The sequence below is a fragment of the Ambystoma mexicanum genome, chromosome 1q (genome assembly GCF_040938575.1).
Source record: "Ambystoma mexicanum isolate Mex_15411 chromosome 1q, UKY_AmexF1_1, whole genome shotgun sequence".
NCBI lineage: Eukaryota > Metazoa > Chordata > Amphibia > Caudata > Ambystomatidae > Ambystoma > Ambystoma mexicanum.
The window spans coordinates 790,278,000-790,298,772 of record NC_090922.1 but is presented as its reverse complement, the minus strand read 5'-3'; the positions used below and the strand labels follow the sequence as shown (position 1 = coordinate 790,298,772).

The following is a 20,773-nucleotide window of genomic DNA, read 5'->3' as shown; positions in this document are numbered from 1 at the left end:
GCACAATTCTGCACCACAACCCAAGATTGCTGAACTTGAAGGCCAGGCTCCTGCTGCATTAGAGTTCAGTTTTTACAACCTTCGGGCGGACTGCAGAGAGATATCCGCCAGGTCGTCTACCTTGAAGTGCTACAGACACAAATGGAAGCGTTTTGCAGCGTGGTGCCGGTCACAGAAGATCAACCCTCTGAGGGTCACGGCATCTCTAGTGCTTCCGTATTTATTATCTGCTAAATTGGGGCTGGCGCACGCCTCAATCAAGGTACATCTGGCGACTATCTCCCGGTATACCAGGTCTCCCGGATGGTCTGCGCCATGATCGCATACTCTAGTCAGAGTTCATCAAGGAACTGTTTGCTTGTTCCCGCAGTTGAAGGCTCCGACCCCGGAGTGGGAACTCAACGTGGCGCTGATTAGGCTCATGGGGGGGGGGGGGGGCATTCGAACCTATGCATTCAGCACCACTCAAATTTCTGTCGTGGAATACAGCTTTCCTCATGGCCATCACCTCTGCAAGAAGAGTAGGTGTGGTCCAGGCCCTGTCCTGCAAGCACCCTTGCTTGACTATCCACGAGACGAGGGTAGTGCTGCGGACGCGACCCTCCTTCATGCCCACGGTTCCGTCAGAATTTCATCTCAACGAGCCCTTGGTGTTACCTGCGTTTTTTTTTTTCAACGAGTTTGGCTAGGCTGAGTGTCAATAACTGTCTTCCTCGACTAGGTTAGCATCTCAGAACCCTGCCATTGTGCGAGCTCTGAAAATCCATTTTTACAGTCTTCATTGCAGCCTTGTCCAACACTGTATCGGACAGTTCTGGCATTCCATGTATATCTCGTGAAGAAGCATATGGGATCAACAAACCCTTTTGTTTTCTTCTGGTGGAACTAGACTCAGATGGACCACAAGAAAGGCTGGTGGATGCCCGGTGATTATCCCAACAACACACACACACACACACTCCAATACCATATGCAATTGATTTGGAGACTTTCTCAACCAGTATGAGTTGTACAATGCCTGAGAGAGCCAGCGATACAGTTGCAAGTCAGAGACAAACAAACAGCCTTCCTTGTAAGGTATTGTTAAGACTCCCACTTAACTCTGGGCTGCTTACCCACCCACAGGAGCTATAACTAAATGGATCACAATTTAAATTATTTTTATTTGGGATGTAAACTGGTACCTTAAGGAACAGTTTTAAAATACAGGTTAAACCGCCATTTTAATGAGATACATGGCCAATGAACAACACAGGTAATTTACCCAGTGCGCATCATGGTCTCGTTATCTAATCAAATTATGCCTGAAAGTTGTGAGTTAAAAAAAAAAATATATATCTCTGCTAACATGATCCCCAAATGCATTTAAAACTGTCAAACTTCCAGATATCAAATGAGCTGCCTTTGGCATGACAGTTGCTTTTTTTAAAAGCTGTGATTTGTTTATTATCTGAAGCATTCTACCTGTTAAATAAACAAAGAAATGTTGCTTATGAATTCCCAAACAAATATCAAAAAATCTTCAGCATATAATGAAAGAAAAAATGTAGTGGAAAAGATTAGAAAGCCCTTTAGCAAGATGACATTTTTCAAGAATGGCTGCAAGAGGTTCAACCCCAATAGCAAAAAATATGAAGGAGAGAGATGCACCGTTGCTGAGCTCCTTTCTCCAAAGCCAAAGGCTTGGAGATCAGGCATGTTCTAGCAAGTGGTTCAATGTATAAGAATGTAACCATCTAGTGAAAAGCAGCCGTTCTTCTGAGCCAAGAAGACCTACCCTCCTCTTAAATTGTGTATGTAGTACAAGGGTCGGAAATGGGTTTCGGACACAGGATGGTGGACTCTTTGCTTTAGACTGACATGCTGACACACTCCGTAGTATTATTTGAGGTAGGGCAACCCCTCTTAGAACTAGGGTCAGAGAGGGTTTTCTCTTTTGTTTTACTACCAATAAAAGTATATAGCCAGAAGCATGCCTTCTTTGTGCCGGTTCCTTACACTGCTTATTGTATTAGGGCCTAAGAAATTACTACAGTTTGTACTTTTGTGTAGGCTATTATTTAATCATTGCATTGTGGTTTGTAAACTGTACCTACAAACTGCCCTCATAGCTCCTCCTCTGCCTGTTACTTTGAAAGGTCTTTGCACTTGCTAGATGTGGCTCGAGCGCTGTAGTTTTATGTGGCCCGCACAAAGTTTCCCGAGAACTTCTCATCTTTTTGTGAACTTTGGTCCTGTGAACCATGGGAAGGCCCTGTTGAAGGTTTCCATTTCCAGGTGGCTCTCCGGCTGCATCACTCATTGTCACCGGTTGGCTACCCGACCACTGCCTGGCCGTCCGAGAGCCCATTCTACCAGAGCGATCAATGCGATGATATTGTTCCTGTCTGGACATTTGCAGGGCTGCTATGTGGAGGTCGACGCACACCTTCATGAAGTTTTACTGCGTCAACAGGGACTCCAGGGTGGAGTCAAGAGTCGGCCAAGCAGTGCTGCGTAACCTGTTCGCTTGAAGGTGAGCCTGGTGAGGAGGTAAGAGATTGCTTCTGTTGAGCCTTGCCACCTCCTGTGGTTGTGCATGTATGTACTGCTATGTATTGTTAATTCATAAGCATGTGGATCCATGCCAGACCCCATGCTGGAGAATGAACAAGTTACTTACCCGTAACTGTTGTTCTCCAGCATGGGTCTGGAGTGAATTCACATGCGAACCCTCGCGCCTACCCCTCTGCGGCTCTTCGCTTTTGGTCCTACTGCAACTTTAGGTGCTACTAAATCTGAATATGGCTGCCTGAGGTTCTTGAGTAGAGGGCAGTCATTGGCTGGCAGCAGTATGACCCAGAGCTTAGTGATTGGCTTATAGGAGAAAGACAGTTTAGAAACAAAGCAAACAGTTTTTTCTTTTACTGAGGATTCCCAGCCTTATGGGGAATATTCATGTGAATCAATGCCAGACCCATGCTCGAGAACAACAGTTATAGGTAAGTAACTTGTTCCTTCTCTGATGAAGAGAAGCCCGCTGATGACTAGAGGATGACCCCCTACTTCTGACCAGCATAGACTCCAGTGATTGACCTAGTGACACCCTGATCTCAGAACACCCTTGTTGGTGCCTCGACCTCTTGACCAGTGGAAACAACCAATCGGGACATCTGCTTGAGGATCAGTGCCTTGGGAGACTTCGGAAGTGTTCCTGGACCACCAAGTGGACTGGCCAGCTCTATGTTGGGCTACTGTGCTGCAGCCGCTGTTCCACATTGAGCTTTTGAATTGGCAGATATTCTACTTATACCACAAGTCGCCTGTCCTTGTTTGTTGTTCAACGCCACCAACTCCCGACACAGTGACCTCTGCAACCGCAACCCCTGGGCCTTCCTCACCCGATCCAAGCACAGTAGATTGTGTCCCAAATGGATTCCGAAAGACCTACAGCGGTATCTGGAAGAATCAGTCGCGGGGTAAATTAACTTACCTGTTTCTACCCTAGCCTGGCTTCCATAGTCACAATTGTAGGTGTAAAGCATATGGCCTCCACTCCCTCTGGCCTAGCCTCTGCTTATCGAAACCTGGGCCAGGGATCAATATCTAGGAAGGTATTTACCTGATTTGGGGTAAATACTTGTGTTACTTTAAAAACAATTCTAAACACCTCCACAGCATCATTTCTGAAATACCTCACCTGAAGACACTATATATTGGAACCTGTGAACTTGGGGTTGGACTTCATAAGATAAAGGAAAGCTGTACTTGTGCATACTCCGACTATTTCTGCCCATTTTCCTTGCGTCTGAGTACTCACCTGTTGAAACCTGGTAACTAATTGATATGCATCTACATTCTTCTATTCGTGAATGTGTACATATGTTGTATGCGTTTAAAAAAAAAACAAGTCTTTAGATTTTCAACATCTATAACACAACAAAGCATTACATAAGTAACAAGTCCAATAAAAAAGATAAACATCAATAAAAGCAAAAATCAATACAATATTACTAGAAAAGTCAAACAGTAGAAGTATCTAACCAATAACTAAATGATATACTAGTAGTTATACAATAATCTGACAAACACAAGACACAGGACATGACAAACACCAACTCCCATGACAAATCCCCCCAACAAAAATGATGAAATAACACCCTGTGCTCTCCAGTTTACTATTATTCATAAAATGTGTTAAATGGTCCCACTGTTCCCTATAAGCTTGCTCTCTCTGTCGCTTACTGTTAGGGAGAATTCTCATTCTATGGCTAATTTCCCTCACCTAGTGAGTCCCCCAGTAGCTTTGCTGGATTTCTGGAGTTTACTTTTTCCACTTGGTAAGAGTGTGAGCCTTTTTCCCACTCTTACATGTGTTTTGCCATGTGTATTTCTACTGTTTGTGTGATCGTTGGCTCTGGAGGACACCACTCCATGAACCCCACTTATGTGCGTTACACAACACCTTAAGTGCAGTGACACGGGGTTGTCTTTGAGACTTCCCACTGACTCCATTTTTCTGGGGCTGACTCCTGTCCCCCAGGAAACAGGTAAAGTTGCCATTTACTTTACATAGTCATTTAAAACTACAGACCCAGTACACCCCATTTTACATGAAGTACTGGAAAGGGTTTACTCCTATCCCTTTTTGTCTGTGCTTCGCTGAGCTTTGTTTTGCTCTTTTAACATTTAGACTTGGCTGGTGGCAGTGGTATCTACCCTAACTTCTACCGCGATTATACTATATAAACGTGGTACTGTTCCAGGCTATTATATTAGCCTCGAGCATAAACCTGCTTGACCAAATACTCTTTCTTATGGCTGCGGTCGGGCTTATTCGCCATTTCTTTTTGTTAAATCCTCCTTGTGTTTGACTTTGCGCAGCAAACCAGGTTTGCCTTCTTTGTTCACCGTCTTTTGGCGGGCTTCTCTCAGGCAGCACTCCTTTTGTGTCTGGGTGTCTAGGTGGGCTGAATGTGAGGGAGGTGTGTAGTCACCCCCTGCACAGGGTATCCTTGGAAACCCACGTCACACTTTGCTGTGATTGGCTGAAGTGGTTGTCTGGGCCGGACAACCCCCCTGCTGTGTGATTGACAGCTAGGCTGTGTGAATGGGGGATTTTCGCATAAAAGGCAGGACTCTTGGACTGGAAGTCAGAGTCGCCACTGGAACTTCAAGGAACCTAAAAGAAGCGGAGAAGACGGCAGCTGCAACTACCGAGTCCCGGTGGAGCCCTGCTGCAGTCCTGTTTTATCTATCCTTCAATGACAAGAGAGGATCCAGTCCGAAGTCTTCTTCCCTTGAGCCTGGTGGGATCAACCAGCTCATCTTCCACAGGCAGAGGATCTTCTTGGTCAAAATCGCTGCACACAGCTGTAGTGGTCCGGATAGCCATCTTAAGAGCCTCTCCTGTTTTAAAGGAGCGCACCTTTTATTCACTGTTGCTTTTGCTGCTGCTGGCTTCATCCCTAGGTAGTGCAGATTGCTCCAGACGTCCTCATTTGTGTCCCCACGACTGAAGTCACAGGAACCATGAGTCTGCAGGAACTACCAGGAACAACTGCCCTAGCACCAGCTCTTCTTCACTTTGAATAAGGTACTGTCTGACCTCGAGGAACTAGGGTGAAGCCCCTTTTTCCTCACTAAAGGCTTGTCCTTATCTTCCTTCCCTCTTATAACTTTTGCTTCCACTTTTGACAATATCCAAGTATTCCTGGTAATCTCGAATCTTGAACTGTACTAACCGTGTGATCCTCGACAACAGGAACCCTGTTTCACTTGACACTGGCGCATGTCTTTTGACTTTTATTCACTTGTAGGAAAGTGTCCTCTGATTCTAGCTGCCTTGACAAAAGTATTGCCTATGATTTTTATACCCAACTCTCTTGTGTTTCATGTGCTAAGTGTGTTTTAACTCCAGTAACATTTCTTCCCGCGGGTACGCGTATCTTTAGTAAGACCGAACTGTCATTACTGTCAAAGTGATTGCATCTGTGCCCCCGGTAACGTCTTTGTTTCCCAGCACCGGTCTGTCAAAACCAAAGGTACTTACCTTGAATTGTGTTGCACAAAGTGAATTGGCTGTGTGCAGTGTATTTTACGTGTGATTTTAAATTAATAGAAGTGAAGTGTTTTATAAACAGATGGTCTAGAAATAAATTTACTTTTACTTTTTCAACCAAAAACCTTGAATCAGTGTTTGCTTGAGTCACCGTAATTGTAGTCCTTGGTGTAATTTCTACTACTGCTCATTTGCTCTTGAGATAAGTCTGGCTGCTCTGCTACTGCTACCACTTGAACAGTGTAGTACAGGCTTGCACTAAAGGTGAAATGGTATTACCACTTGTAGTCTTAATTGTGTGTAGTGGTCCCTAAGGGCACTGCACAGGATTCTACCTAACACTAAAGTGTATCTTCTCAAAGCTTGAAAGAAGTTGCACATTTACAAGCCATTCCTCAACACTTGGTTTTTTCAAACTCTTAATATTTGTCTGGTTGCAGCCAAGAGAACTTTGTAAACCCAATTCAATATCTTATAATCAATGTAACCACTACATTTCAGAGATTTCAGTAGCACATCTGATGGAGTTCTTGGGAATACAAATTCCATATCATGTCGATCCTATCCAATACATCATTCCAAAAACCCGTTACTCTGGTACAATTCCACAGCATATGTAACAAGGTGCCCTTTTATTTTTGATATCCCCAGCATTTTTCACTGTCTGTCAAGCCTAACCTATTCATCCTATCCGGGGTCCAATAAAGGCGCCCCAAAATCTTTTGATGAATGTAGCGCAAATTCAAATAAACTTTCGCCTTAATGGGAACCTTCCATAAGCTCTCCAATTCCGTCATTGAGATAACCCTGCCCAATTCTTCAGACCAAGTAAGCACCAGCTTATCCCATGACACTATTAACTGATCCTCCAATGGAAAGATGTTATATTTTTTTTAATTACACTTTTATGTGGAACAGTCTTAAGGAAATTGCACCCTTCAGGCCTCTGCATAGATTGGACATCCGACATTTGTCTCTCAGATATCAGAGCCTCCAACAATTTATATCTCATTAATTCCCTTTTAAATTGGCCTAACTGCCCTCTCAAATATTCAAATGTTAGCATTCCTCCATCACAACAGATGTCAACAATTGACAATGGGCCTCATTATGAGTAGGGCGGTAACCGAGGCGGTAAAACCGCCTGGTTACCGCCGGACTCGTATTACCATTCCGCCTCTGTGATTCCCAGAATTACTGGGGCATTACAACCCCGGTTTTCCGGGAATCACGGAGGCGGAATGGTGTTAATCCCCATTCCCATTGAGTCCTATAGGGATCATGGAAACGCCGGCAGCATCTCCTAATGCTGCCGGTGTTTCCTCGTCCGCCTGCAGGCGGGCGGTGTTAAACCCGCCAGGTCAAACCTGGCGGGAACATCACCTCCCGCCTGCAGGAGTCGGGATCAGGCAGTCCGGAAACAACGTTGGCGGCGGGTTTACCGCCACCGTTATTTCCGGACCGCCTGATTTGTAATGAGGCTCAATGTCTGTTAATCCAACTCCTCCACCATAACATTTTATTATCAATCGGCAATCCTGTATTGTGCCAAATGGAAGCCTCACTATACATGTATAATCCTTGCCTCCTCCTCCAATATCAGTGATTTTACTGCTTCTTTGGTGGCAACCACTGCTTGCAAGTCAGACACAGGTCTAGGCAGCTTCCCCAACGAATACAAACTCTCTTTGATATGGCCTCATCTTTTGTACCTCAATCTGAGCCCATAGCAGTATTGATGGATTATCCAGAGTGAAATAATTAAGACTTTTTTTAAAAATAAATCCTTTACAGTAATTTTCAAGAATAGGGTATCCAAGTCCCCCATCTTGTACACTACGGACCATAATATATTGTGGTATTTGTGGTTTCTTATTTGCCCCCCCATAGAAACTCCTGGAACACTTTATCTACACGTCCCTAAACCTTTTTTGTAAACCTTAAAGGGAAGCAAAAGCACCATCTTGATCGCATTAATTGTCGCCCAGATGCTTAATGTTTCCCCATTTACGAATATCTCTATGAAGAATTTCTATTTTATCTACATTATAACCAGTCTCTTCATATATCTAGTAAGATATACCCCTAAGATATACCCCCAAGTATTTTACATTTCCATTCTCCCATTTGCAGTCCCAGTACACCAATTGATTGCGCATGGGAGAATCTCCAACAGGGAATACTACTGGTTTCTCCCAGTTAATTTTGTAACCTGAAACCAAACCCACATCTTCAATCATGTTCTTCAAAATTGAACCCCCTTCCTTTGGATTAACAAGCATAATCTTAACGTCATCCGCATAAACCAGTACTTTAATTTCATCCTTCCCTACCTTGAAACCTGTAAGAATTCGACTGTCGAATATAAATCAAAAAGGGCTTCAATGCCAAATTAAAGAGGTAAGGCGACAATGGGCATCCCTGTCAAGTGCCTCTAAATAGTTTAAAAGAATCTGATAAATCCTCATTCACCCAAACTCTGCCACGAATATCCAATTGTAACGCCCCAAATGCATTAATAAAGAAGGGTCCAAACCCCATCTTCACCAGTGTATAATTTAGAAAAGTCCAATTTACTCTGTCAAAAGCCTTCTCGGCATCTGAAGAAATTAGCAACAGTTCTTCAGCCTTTGGGTCTGACAAATTCAAAACATCTAAAAGCGTTCAGATATTATAACCATAACGTTGTTTCATAAATCCTACTTGAGTCCCATCAACTAGGTCCTCTGTATGTTTATCCGATCTGTTGGCCAGTACCTTTGTAAAAAATCTTCACATCCACATTGAGCAATGATATAGGACGGTAATTGCAACAATTCCTGACTTGGGGTTCACTGTAGCAATGGCTCCCTTCATCGAGGGACATATAATCCCTTCTACTAGGAATAGGTTATAAAGGTCACATAGTTCCGGTGCATATTGAACATCAAATGACTGATCAAATTCAACAGGTAGACCATCTAAACCCATAGATTTCCCAACCTTTTACATGTTAATGGCTTGTAGAACTTCTGCAACAAATTGGAGCATCTAGAAAATCTCTACCATCATTGGAAAGACAAGGAACATCAATCTTATCAAAGAAATCAGCCAGTTCATTTTCCAGTGGGATACGGTCCTCCGTATATAGATTGGCATAGAGTGAAAACGTTCACTTATCTTTTTCTTTTTAATCGCTACACTACCCAAACCATGATCATTTTGTTTGGATAAAAGACCTTTCTGAGAAGCCCCTCAATTTATTTGCCAGTAATCTACTTCCACAATCCACTCCATCCCAATATCTTTGTTTCAAGTAAAATATACTTTGAGGGGATTGGGTCCTCCGACGTATTCCATATCTATGACAGGGAATGTCCACAGCTGTGCTGGACGACCTCCGACGGCTGACGTCACCCGATGTGATAAGTCGGACGCACGACGCCCGTAGCCTCAGTTTTGTTTTATCCGCGAACGTGTTCGCTTCGTGAATCTCGGTACGCCTCAAATCTTTGTAGTTTGCTGTATTCTTCTCGGTTCGTTGAACCTGTTCGGTTTTTGTGAAGACCTGTTCGTGACAATGTCTACTTCGTCTTCAACCCCGCGTCCGGGTTTCAAGAAATGCGGGGAATGTGGGTCCAAGATGTCGGTCACAGACTCGCACAACGCCTGCCTCTGGTGCTTCGGGGAGGCCCAAGATACTGACGACTGTGTCGACTGCCAGTCGCTCACAGCCAAGGCCTTGCGGGAACGCAAGAAGAATCTGTCGGTAGGTCGGGTGTCTAAGCCCTGGAAGTCGAGGTCTGCAGGGCTTTCGACGGATGACTCGAGAGGCGACTCTCCGCGTCATTGTTGGAAGTACAGTGGGTCTCCTTCCAGGAGTCGGTCTCGCCACTCCTCCGCCTCTTCGAGGCATTCGTGAAGCAGATGTTAGCGATTCTTGAATCGCAGGGCACCGGTCCGTCCGCGCCTCCGAGTGGGGTCGGTCGGCACCGGTCGAGAGACACCGCTCGTACGCCTTTGGCCTCGGGTGGTCAGCACGGCTCGCGGGAAAGGTCCCGCTCGGACAAGGGTAGCCGTTCTCGCCATGCCCGTTCCAGGTCCCGGTCCTCGACGCGCTCGAGACCGCGTGATCCTGTGCCGTCCTCGAGGAAGATGTCGACGCCTGTGGCGCCGAGGTCGTTGACGATTTCTCTCGAGGCTCCGTCTCCGAGTGTCAGATCCTCACTCCTCTTGACAGGCGCAGAAGCAGCACAAACGCCTCCCTTCCCATTGGGTTTTGGCACCTGGGAAATAGACACCACAGGCCTCCGCAACCCTCTGGGGAAAGAGGGTTACGGTCCGTAGAGTGGATAGGTAGAGGGAGTTCAGGATGACCGGAAAGAGGTTTAGGAATGAACAGTGGATGGGTTGGGGGGAAATAGGGGTAACGTACTCCTCGACTCCTGTGCCGATCTTGCAGGTATTCAGTTGAGATACACCGCCCTCTCATACATGCACCTCTAGTACCACATATTCAACTCAGAGACTATTTCTTGGGAGGCTTTTGTATTGGAGCCTCTAACCAATGATCACCTTGTGCTCTGGTGTCACTTTTGTAATGCTTGCCCAAGATATCATAAAAGATGTGCAATCACAAATACCCCACATTTACCCCATGTGTAGGCAACCAACAATAACATGCAAACAAGTGCTAAACACTTAGCTCTGGCTTCTGCGTGAGTTCGAGGTCCTTGGGCCTTTCTGTGTTGATGGGCTGTGAGACTTCTCACCTGGTCCGATGCAACTACAGGCTGTGAACAGTAAAACAAAGTCAATGCACGTGCGTGCGAAAAGTCGTTCCTTTAGAACGTTCCCTGCGAGATTACAAGATTGTTAATTAATGCGGTTACTTCACCGCCTAGCCCACTCCGACTTGGGGTTAGTAATCATCCTCTGCATGCAACTAGTAATCGAGTTTCCTGTGCTTCACTTCAGCCTAGGAACTTAGATCCTGCCGCGCGTAGCGCGACTCACTCAGCGCGTCTCACTCCGACAGAAGTTAAACGTGTACTTAGCTTTTTCTTGTACGCGGGGCCGGGGATGTGGCAGGCGGGCGGTGCCCCGCGTAGGCGTGCCTCCTGGAGCTCGGGAAGAACACGATCCTCTCGCCGAAGGCCAGGATTGCGAGCGGAGCTCCCTGGGTGCGGCTCGCGCATGCGCAGTTGTGCGCGTGGGATCCGATTGCTCCCAGCAGGTCTGTGAAGCACACGGCCTGCTGGGAGATGTAGTTTCCGGGCGGTTCTCCATCCCTGGGCCTTCTTTCTGAAAAAAGGATGGAGAACTCGCCTGGAGAAGCTGCTGGCACAACCCCAGGCCTCCTTAACTCCTCCCAGGCCCCCCACAACTCTACCATTGACTCCAGCCCTGACGCCGAGGGGGTCGTCGATTCTGTTGGGGCCTAGGTCGTCGAGAGACCCGCTCGGAGCTCCGTCTTCGAGGCCTGTGTCGACGCTGTCGATGCTGGCGGCGCTGCAGCTGACGTCCACGTCGATTTGCTCGACGCCGACTCGTTCGGCGCCCTCTACGCCTTTCGAGGCGGTGGTGTCGGAGGGGCCCCGAGGCACGATGTTAGCCCCTAGAAAGGCTCTGGCTAAGGTCAGGCATAGCTTTGGTCCCCAGGTGTCTTCCTCTCACCGCCTGGAGTACATTTCAGAAGGTTATGAAGGCTTGGTTCCAGTTACGGTACCAGATGAGCTTCTCTCGGGCCATAGCCAGTTTGATGAACTGAGGCAGTCACTGCATGATGCCAGTGGACTGGACACCTCTCCGGAGGTGGAGTTTTGTAGGCCGGAGCCTGGCACTCATGCCGATTCGTCATACCGGCGCCTTATGTCTCGGGTCACCGAGTACTTGGGATGGTCGGCTCCCCCAGTTGGTTCAGGATGATCTCACGGACATCCTTGATCTTGGTCCCCCCACTGACCCAGTACTGCCATTTCAAATGGCCCTGCAGAGAAGGGTGGTGGCGGCTTGGACTGCTCCGGAGAGTCTCCCGGCAGTGGGCAAGTCTTTGTCGCGAAAATACCGTCCAGCCAGTAGCGACCCCTGCTACTTGTCCAGGCACCCTACTCCGGAGAGTTTGGTGGTGCAGGCGGCTACGGCAAAGCAGGCGTCGTATCCTACCATCCCTCCGGATAGGGACGACAAACATTTTGACGGCTGGGCGAAGAAAGTTTTCTTCAGGGGGTATGGCGCGTGCCTTGACTCGTTTCACACACACTCTGTGGAACTGTGTTGCATTAGCGGCTGAGCATATTCCCGAAGGGGACGAACGGGATGGTTTCCTTGCTATGGTTCAGGATGGCAAGGATGCCATGTGTGAGGCCGTTCAGTCAGGTTTGGACATGGCAGATTGTGTCAGCCGGTCCGTGGCGGCGAGCACCGTGATACGCAGGTTTGCGGGGTTGCGGAAGTCTGGGTTCGCTTCTGATGTGCAGTCCCGGCTCCTCAACATGCCCTTTGACGGTGAACATCTTTTTGGCAGCAAGGCTGACGAGAGCCTTGAGAGTTTGCAGACCTCCAAAGTTGCAGCAAAGTCGTTGGGCGCTGCAGTTCGACAACCTCCGCCTTTTCGTCCTAGGGGACAACAATGGAGGGGAGGTTCTCCAGCATGGGGACTGGCATGGATTCACATGCTCATGAATATTCCCCGTCAGGCTGGGAATCCTCGGTATAGAAAAAAACCAGTATCAGTTTCGTTTCTGATCTGTCTTTTGTAGTAGTAACCAATCACTGGTCTCTGCGTCATACTGACCACAGCCAATGACTGCCCTCTACCTAAGCACCGCCTCTGGCAGCCATCTTCAGATTTTTACCGCACGTTCATGTGTTGGGATCCTCGTGCTATTGCTCTCGAGCGTTAGTGCTATTTTTTTCACATTGTTTGCTCGGTTTTTTTCGGTCAAAAGAGCCTCAAGCTCCACCGACTCTCCATCCGATCAACGGGGACCCGTGTCGGATTCGTCTGCGCCCCTCAAGGGTGAAGATTTCGTCGAGCTACGTTTTGGAGGACTCCAGAAGCTTCTCAGGCCCGGACATGGCCCAGGAGAAGGGAAGCTCGACGCCCGGAAAGCTGTTCAGGGTCTGCCCTGGATGCCAGCTGCAGAACGTCTTTAAGGAGGACGAGCACTCCTTTTGTCTCTACTGCTTACATGAGGACAAGACGCACGTGGAGAAGGACTGTGCGTTTTGCAGCAATATGTCGGAGCGGACCATGAAGGACCGCCACCAACGCCTCGCAAACTGGCTGGAAGGGAAGAGCCCGTCAGGTGAGAAGAGGAAGAAATCCGAGCGGTCTTCTAAGACCTTTGAGGACGCCCCGGCGACGGGGGTCCAACACAAGGCCAAGCACCGCGAGTCCGCTGGCACCGGGAGCGCCGAACGGTCGGCTCTACGGGCGCCAGGCAGGGCGCACCCTCCCCGGCACCTTCAGCCACGAGCCAACGCTCTGGGTCGGGTAAGAGGAAGGGCGAGCACCCGGCGAGCCGACGGGGCCCCTGATCGCCCGTCGGATTCCCCTCTGCCAGCGCCGCAAGACAACTCGGCGGCCAATTTGTTGGCTATACAGTCCTTATGCTCAGAGATAAGGACGAGACTGCCGTTGCCGACGGAGGAGCCTCTTCCGTCGGGGGATCCTGAACCGGGACCTTCAGGTGTTCCCCCTCCCAAGAAAAGAAGGATTCACCCTCCACCTCCTTTTCAGCCGTCGCGACCCGCCCAGCCCTCCTCCCCGTCCACCCGAGGGGATGATACGGGGACTGACACGGCAGCGACGGGTACGGACGAGGTATACGACGAGGATCTCCCGTCGTCACCTCCCACCAAGGCCTCTCCGCCCGACGAGATTGGATCGTTCCACTCCATGATCGCCAGGGCATCCGAGCTTTTCCAACTCAGCCCTGAGGAGAAGAAAAAGGAAGGATTCCTTTATCAACGGCGCGAGGCCAAGAGGAAGACGGTCCTAACCCGGACTCCGTCGTCTCCGCGGCAGCCAGGAAGAAAGCGGGGGGGGGTGCGGCCTCCTTCGACTTCCCCACCGGACGGCGAGGGAAAGAAATTGGACGCTATGGGACCCAGGGTCATCTCGTCTCCAGCAACGACGATTAAAGCGGCCAACGCCTTGGCTATCGTGGCCCGCTACGACAGGGAGCTATGGTACAAACTGGCTCCCCTGCTGGACTTCCTACCGGACGACAAGAGGGCGGATGCCCTGGAGATCCTACAGGAAGGTGAGGTGGCGTCGGACCACGCCATCACTATTGCGACGGACATCGCCGACACTGGGTTTCGCCAGTTGGGCAACGGCGTGTGCCTTAGGCGGCGTGGATGGCTCAAGGCTACGGACTTCCGTCAAGACGTACAGACCAGAGTCCTGGACATGCCGTTCGATGGGAAAACAGTGGACGATTCCCTTCAGGCCATTAAAGCGGACACTGAGACGGCCCGGGCCCTTGGTGTTCTACAGCAACGACGGACGCCCTTTCGGAGCAGCGGAGGCAAGGGCGCCTCCAAAGGTTCCGGCGGCGGTTTCTCTACCTACCGTCAAGCGGCCCGCTCGTCGTCTCAAGAGGCCTACAGAGGACGAGGCAAGTCTGGAGGACCCCGCCGTCGTCGCCAAGGAGGTCAAGGCGGCAAAGCCTCGTCGAAACAGGATTGAACCGGCCGTGGGGTTGGGCCCCCACCAAAGCACCCCGGTGGGAGGCCGGCTGGCGAGCTTCGTCAGCGTGTGGGAGTCCATCTCCACCGACCGTTGGGTGCTGGACGCCTTGGCCCGGGGCCACGCGCTCGAGTTTCAAAGAAGGTGCCCGCACGTCCCCCCCGTGGCCAGGAGAGAGCTTCACGTCCCTCAGCTTCTCCTGGAGGTAAAGGCGTTGCTCAGGAAGGGCGCCATCGAACTCGTCCCAAAGAGGCTTCGGGGCTCCGGAGTTTACTCGAGATACTTCCTCGTGAAGAAGAAGACGGGAGGATGGCGCCCCATCCTAGACCTGCGACGTCTGAACAAGTTCATCAAGGCACAGAAGTTCCGGATGGTCACCCTCCAGCACGTCCTGGGTCAGCTGGAGGAAGGAGACTTCCTGTCGTCGTTGGATTTGGAGGATGCCTACTTCCATATTCCCATCCTAAAGGGGCACCGAAAATTCCTCAGGTTTGTGGTCCAAGGGCGTCACTACCAGTTCAAAGCCCTCCCCTTCGGACTACGGTCGGCACCCAGGGTATTCACCAAGTGCCTTGCACCGGTGGCGGCGCAGCTGTGCCGCGAGGGGATCCAAGTCTACCCCTACCTGGACGACTGGCTCATCCGAGCCAAGACGAGGGAGCTCGCCGTGGAGCACACGGCAAGGACCGTCCAACTTCTCACGGACCGGGGATTCTCCGTGAACTACGCCAAGTCCCACCTGGTACCCGCGCAAAACGCACTATTACTGGGAGCGAAGCTCGACACAGTGTCCCTTCTGGCCTCCCCGTCGGAGGAAAGGACCAGGTCCATCCTAGGCAAGGTACAGCGGATGTTGGCTTCCGACGCGGCCAAGGTGAGGTCCATCAAGTCCCTCCTCGGAATGATGTCTTCTTGCATCTACCTCATTCCCATGTGCAGGCTCCGGATGCGCCCGTTGCAGGAGTTCCTGGACGCGCGCTGGATCCAAACGACGGGCGGCTTCGAGGAGAGGATCACACTCGACGAGAGTTTCCACCGAGCGGTCCGGTGGTGGGGCACCCGCGCGCATCTGACGGCGGGCATGGACTTCCAGACCACCAGGAGACAGTGACCACGGATGCCTCCCTGGAAGAGTGGGGAGCGCACACCGAGAATCTGCACGCGAGAGGCCTCTGGCTCCCGACGGAGAAGTCCCTCCATATCAACATCCTGGAGCTCCGTGCAGTGTTCTGGGCCCTCAGGTCCTTCCTTCCGTCCCTCAAGGGCAAGGTGGTGAGGATCTTCACCGACAACACCACCACCTTGTTTTACATCAGGAAACAGGGCGGAACCAGGTCCCCAGCACTGTCCAAGGAGGCGCAGGACCTGTGGCATTGGGCCGTCGCCCAAAGGATGTTTCTGGTGCCGTTTCATCTGACAGGGATAAAAAACACCATCGCCGACTCACTCAGCAGGGAGCTGCGCTCGTGCCACGAGTGGGAACTAAGGCATGATCTAGTGGATCGCCTCTTCCGACGGTGGGGCACACCCCAGATCGACCTGTTCGCGACGGCGACGAACTCCAAGTGCCGGAGGTTCGCCAGCAGGTTTCCCCAGGCGAGGAGCATGGGCGATGCTTTCTCGTTCCCCTGGGAGGGCCTGTTCCTCTACACGTTCCCTCCGTTGCCACTGCTAATCCGGCTCGTCAACCAGCTCAAGCGGTCACGGTGCAGGATGATCCTCGTCGCACCTGCGTGGCCGAGGCAGATATGGTTCCCGGACCTTCTGGACTTGTCAACGTCCCCGCCAATCAAGCTGCCGGTGGACGCGGATCTACTCTCCAGGGAAGGAGGCGCCATCCTCCACCACGATCCGAAATCGCTGAACTTGCAGGCCTGGCTCCTGCAGCGCTAGAGTTTGGAGGATACGACATACCGGCCCACTGCAGAGAGGTTCTTGCAAAGGCCAGGGTGTCCTCGACTCTTAAATGCTACGGACACAAATGGAAGAGGTTCTCTGTCTGGTGCCACGCACAGAAGATTAACCCTCTACGGATTACGGCTCCCCAGGTACTGCTGTACCTGCTGACGCTGGCCAAAGCTGGACTGGCACACGCGTCCATCAAGATTCATCTTGCTGCGATCTCCCGATACACCAGAACCACGGGGCGGACGTCCTTGTGGGCTCATCGTCTGGTGAAAGAGTTTATGAAGGGACTGTTCAGATCGTTCCCGCCGGTGAAGGCTCCGGCCCCGGCGTGGGAGCTCAACGTGGTGCTGACCAAGCTCATGGGACCTCCGTTCGAGCCTCTGCACTCAGCCCCGTTGAAGTTTCTGTCGTGGAAGACAGCGTTTCTTGTGGCCATCACCTCCGCACGACGGGTGGGAGAGATCCAGGCCCTTTCCTGCAAGGCCCCGTACTTGACTTTTCACAACATGAGGGTGGTGCTCAGGACGCACCCCTCCTTCATGCCCAAGGTACCGTCTGACTTCCATCTCAACGAACCCTTGGTGTTGCTTGTGTTCTTCCCGTCGCCTTCGTCGCTGGCTGAGAGGACTTTGCACTCGCTGGATGTGGATAGAGCGCTGAAGTTCTACATGGACCGCACGAAGTGTTTTCGGAAGACGTCACAACTCTTTGTGAACTTTGGACCTGTCAATCAGGGGAAGGCTCTCTCGAAGGCTTCCATTTCCAGATGGCTCTCCGGCTGTATCATGTACTGTCATCGGTTGGCAAACCGACCGCTGCCTGGCCGTCCGAGAGCCCATTCCACCAGAGCGATCGCAGCTACCACGGCGTTCCTTTCTGGTGTGCCCCTGCTGGACATATGCAGGGCTGCTACGTGGAGGTCGACGCACACCTTCACGAAGTTCTTCTGCGTCGATCGGGATTCCAGGGAGGAGTCCAGGGTCGGCCAAGCAGTGCTGCGCAACCTGTTCGCCTGAGGTGAGCCTGGTGAGGAGGTAAGATGCTTAATGTTGAGTTTGATGTAATGCTTAATGTTGAGCCTTTGCCACCTCCCGTGGTTGTGCATGTGTGTACTGCTAGGTATTCTTTATTCATGAGCATGTGAATCCATGCCAGACCCCATGCTGGAGAAGGAACAAGTTACTTACCTGTAACTGTTGTTCTCCAGCATGGGTCTGGCATGGATTCACATGCGAACCCTCCCGCCTACCCCTCTGCGGCTCTTCACTTGGTCATACTGCCACTTCACGTGCTTCCAAATCTGAAGATGGCTGCCAGAGGCGGTGCTTAGGTAGAGGGCAGTCATTGGCTGTGGTCAGTATGACGCAGAGACCAGTGAATGGTTACTACTACGAAAGACAGATCAGAAACGAAACTGATACTGGTTTTTTCTTTACCGAGGATTCCCAGCCTGACGACGGGGAATATTCATGAGCATGTGAATCCATGCCAGACCCATGCTGGAGAACAACAGTTACAGGTAAGTAACTTGTTCCTTCCTTTTGCTATTACTCGTCCTTCAGTAAAGCGAGAGGAGCTGTCGGTCAAAGAGGCCACCGTAAGAGTGCCAGAGGTGGAAAACAGGGTACTCGAGGTGCCAAGGCCACTAGGGCAGTTGCCTCTTGGACCTCAGGCAACGCCGCAGCCGCTACCACTCAGTCATGAGGCCAGGTCCCATGGGGGAAGGCTGGCGCAGTATCTTGTAGAGTGGCTTGCCATTACTTCAGATATGTGGGTTCTGGAGATCATAACCCACAGCTACTGTCTTCCTTTTCGGCAGAGGCCTTGCGACAATCCACCCGAGAACCTCTCTTTGAAGAGTCCGGATCCGCTCCTTGCGCAGGAAATTCAAGCTCTGCTTGAGAAAGGCGCCATAGAACTGGTGCCTGTAGCGGAGAGGAACAAGGGATGGTATTCCCCTTATTTTTTGATTTTGAAGAAAGACTGGGGAGATTGAGACCCATCATGAACTTGCGACGTTTGAACAAACTCAGGAAGCACAAGTTCAAGATGGTTACTCTCTCAAGTCCTCCAGGCCCTTCAACTTCAGGACTGGTTGGTGTCTCTCGACCTCAAGGATGCATACTTCCATGTGCCGATCCATCCCAAGCACAAGAAGTACCTGAGGTCCGCAGTTGGCGACTCGCACTTTCAATTTCGGGTCCTGCCGTTCGGATTGACCTCCGCCCGAGGGTTTTCACCAAGCTCATGGTGGTGGTGGCGGCAGCGCATCTCAGGAAATGGGGATTCATGTCTACCCCTACCTGGACGATTGGTTGATCAGGGGGAGCTCTACCGAGCAAGTCCTGGATCATCTGTCAGTCACCTGCCACTCCCTTCACAAGCTGGGCTTCTCACTCAATTTAAAGAAGTCCCATTTGACGCCAACACAGCGGCTCCAGTACATCGGAGCAGTGCTTGACACATCCCTGGGGCTGTGTTTTCCTCCCCAGGTGAGGGCTCTTCACATTCAGCAGATGGTGCACAAGTTTCAGCTTGCCCAGACTCTCCCAGCATCCGAGTTCTTGAGACTGCTCGGCCTCATGGCATCCTGCATTCTTCTGGTTCCAGAGGCCAGGTTGCGGATGAGATCTTTGCAATGGGCACTCAAGCTCCAGTGGTCTCAGTCCTCCGGCAGGATGTCGGATCCTGTTCAGGTGCCGCCCTCGTTCGCCCAGGACCTTCTGCGGTGGTCTGTCGAAGGCAATCTGATGAAGGGGGCCCCATTTTGGCTGCCCTGGCCGGAGGTGACGATCGTGACGGACGCATCCCTCACGGGATGGGGAGCTCATGCTAACGAGTTGACAGTCGGCGGTCGTTGGTCTCCGTCGGAGTCCAGACTCCATATCAATCTGTTGGAGCTGAGGGCCGTCAGGCTAGCCCTGAAGGCTTTTCTGCCGACTGTGCGAGGAAAGAGTGTCCTGATTCTAACGGACAACACAGTGGCCATGCACTACCTGAACAATAAAGGGGCGGCAGGGTCACTTCCTCTGTGCAGGGAGGCGATGCAGCTCGAGTTCTGGGCCAGCCAGCAAGAAGTTTCGATCTCGGCTGTTCATCTGGCCGGAGACGACAACGAGACGACGGATGCTCTGAGCAGGCAGAGCACGATCTCTCACGTGTGGGAGCTGGCTCAGGAGATTCTCCTAGAGATCTTCGCCCTTTGGGGGACCCCTCAAGTGGATCTCTTCGCCTCCAGTGTCAACCGGAAGTGCGAAAGGTTCTGCTTGCAGGAATTTCCTCCAAAAGGAGCCTTAGGAGACACGTTTGTGGTGGAGTGGTCATTCCCACTGCTGTACGCGTTTCCTCCAGTCCCCATCATCCCGCAAGTACTGCAGAGGTTATGGAGGTTTGGTTCCCGGATGATCCTCATTGCTCCGGCATGGGCCCGGAGGATGTGGAACCCGGACCTTCTCGACTTGTCCATCTGCCCTCCGTGTCGTCTTCCCTACCGAGACGATCTGCTCTCACGGGAAGGGGGGGGGGGGTCAGGTTCTCCATCCAGAGGTCAGATCCCTCAACCTTCATGCTTGACTTCTGAATGGTTGAGGTATAAGGATTGATGGAGGTGTTGCTCTCGGCCAGGCGGCTGCCCACAAAGTCTCTGTACCGTTGCCATTGGAGAAAGTTCTGCGACTGGTGCAGAGTTAAGAATGTGAATCCTTTTGAGTGCGACATTCCCATGGTACTGTCTTTTTTGCTTTCCTTGGCCCACAGGGGCTTGCAAATAGGGACCATTAAAGGTCACCTGGCGGCGCTGTCCATATTTAAGCGCTCGTCTGAATAATATTCCTATTTTAAGATTCCTTTAATTTCTTAGTTTTTGAAAGGGCTCACTAATGTGTTCCGTCCGTCACCTTTTCTGGTGCCCGGTTGGGATTTGAACCTTGTTTCTTATGGGTGCTCCGTTTGAGCCTTTACATTCTTGCCCTTTGAGGCTGTTAACTCTGAAAACTGTGTTTTTGGTTGCAGTTACTTCCGCTCGCAGAGTGAGTGAGATACAGGCACTTTCAGTTAAGCCACCCTTCACTGTGTTTCATAAGAACAGGGTTGTCCTGAGTTCGTCCTTCCTTTCTTCCGAACGTGGTTTCGGAACTTCATTTGAGCCA

General features: G+C 50.9%; 1 protein-coding gene across 4 annotated transcripts in view; it reads left to right on the top strand.

Annotated features, from left to right (window-relative positions):
- Positions 1-20,773, top strand: part of TPR (translocated promoter region, nuclear basket protein) — a 2,097,972-nt gene that overhangs the window by 1,552,666 nt on the left and 524,533 nt on the right. The gene's annotated exons all lie outside the window — the stretch shown is intronic.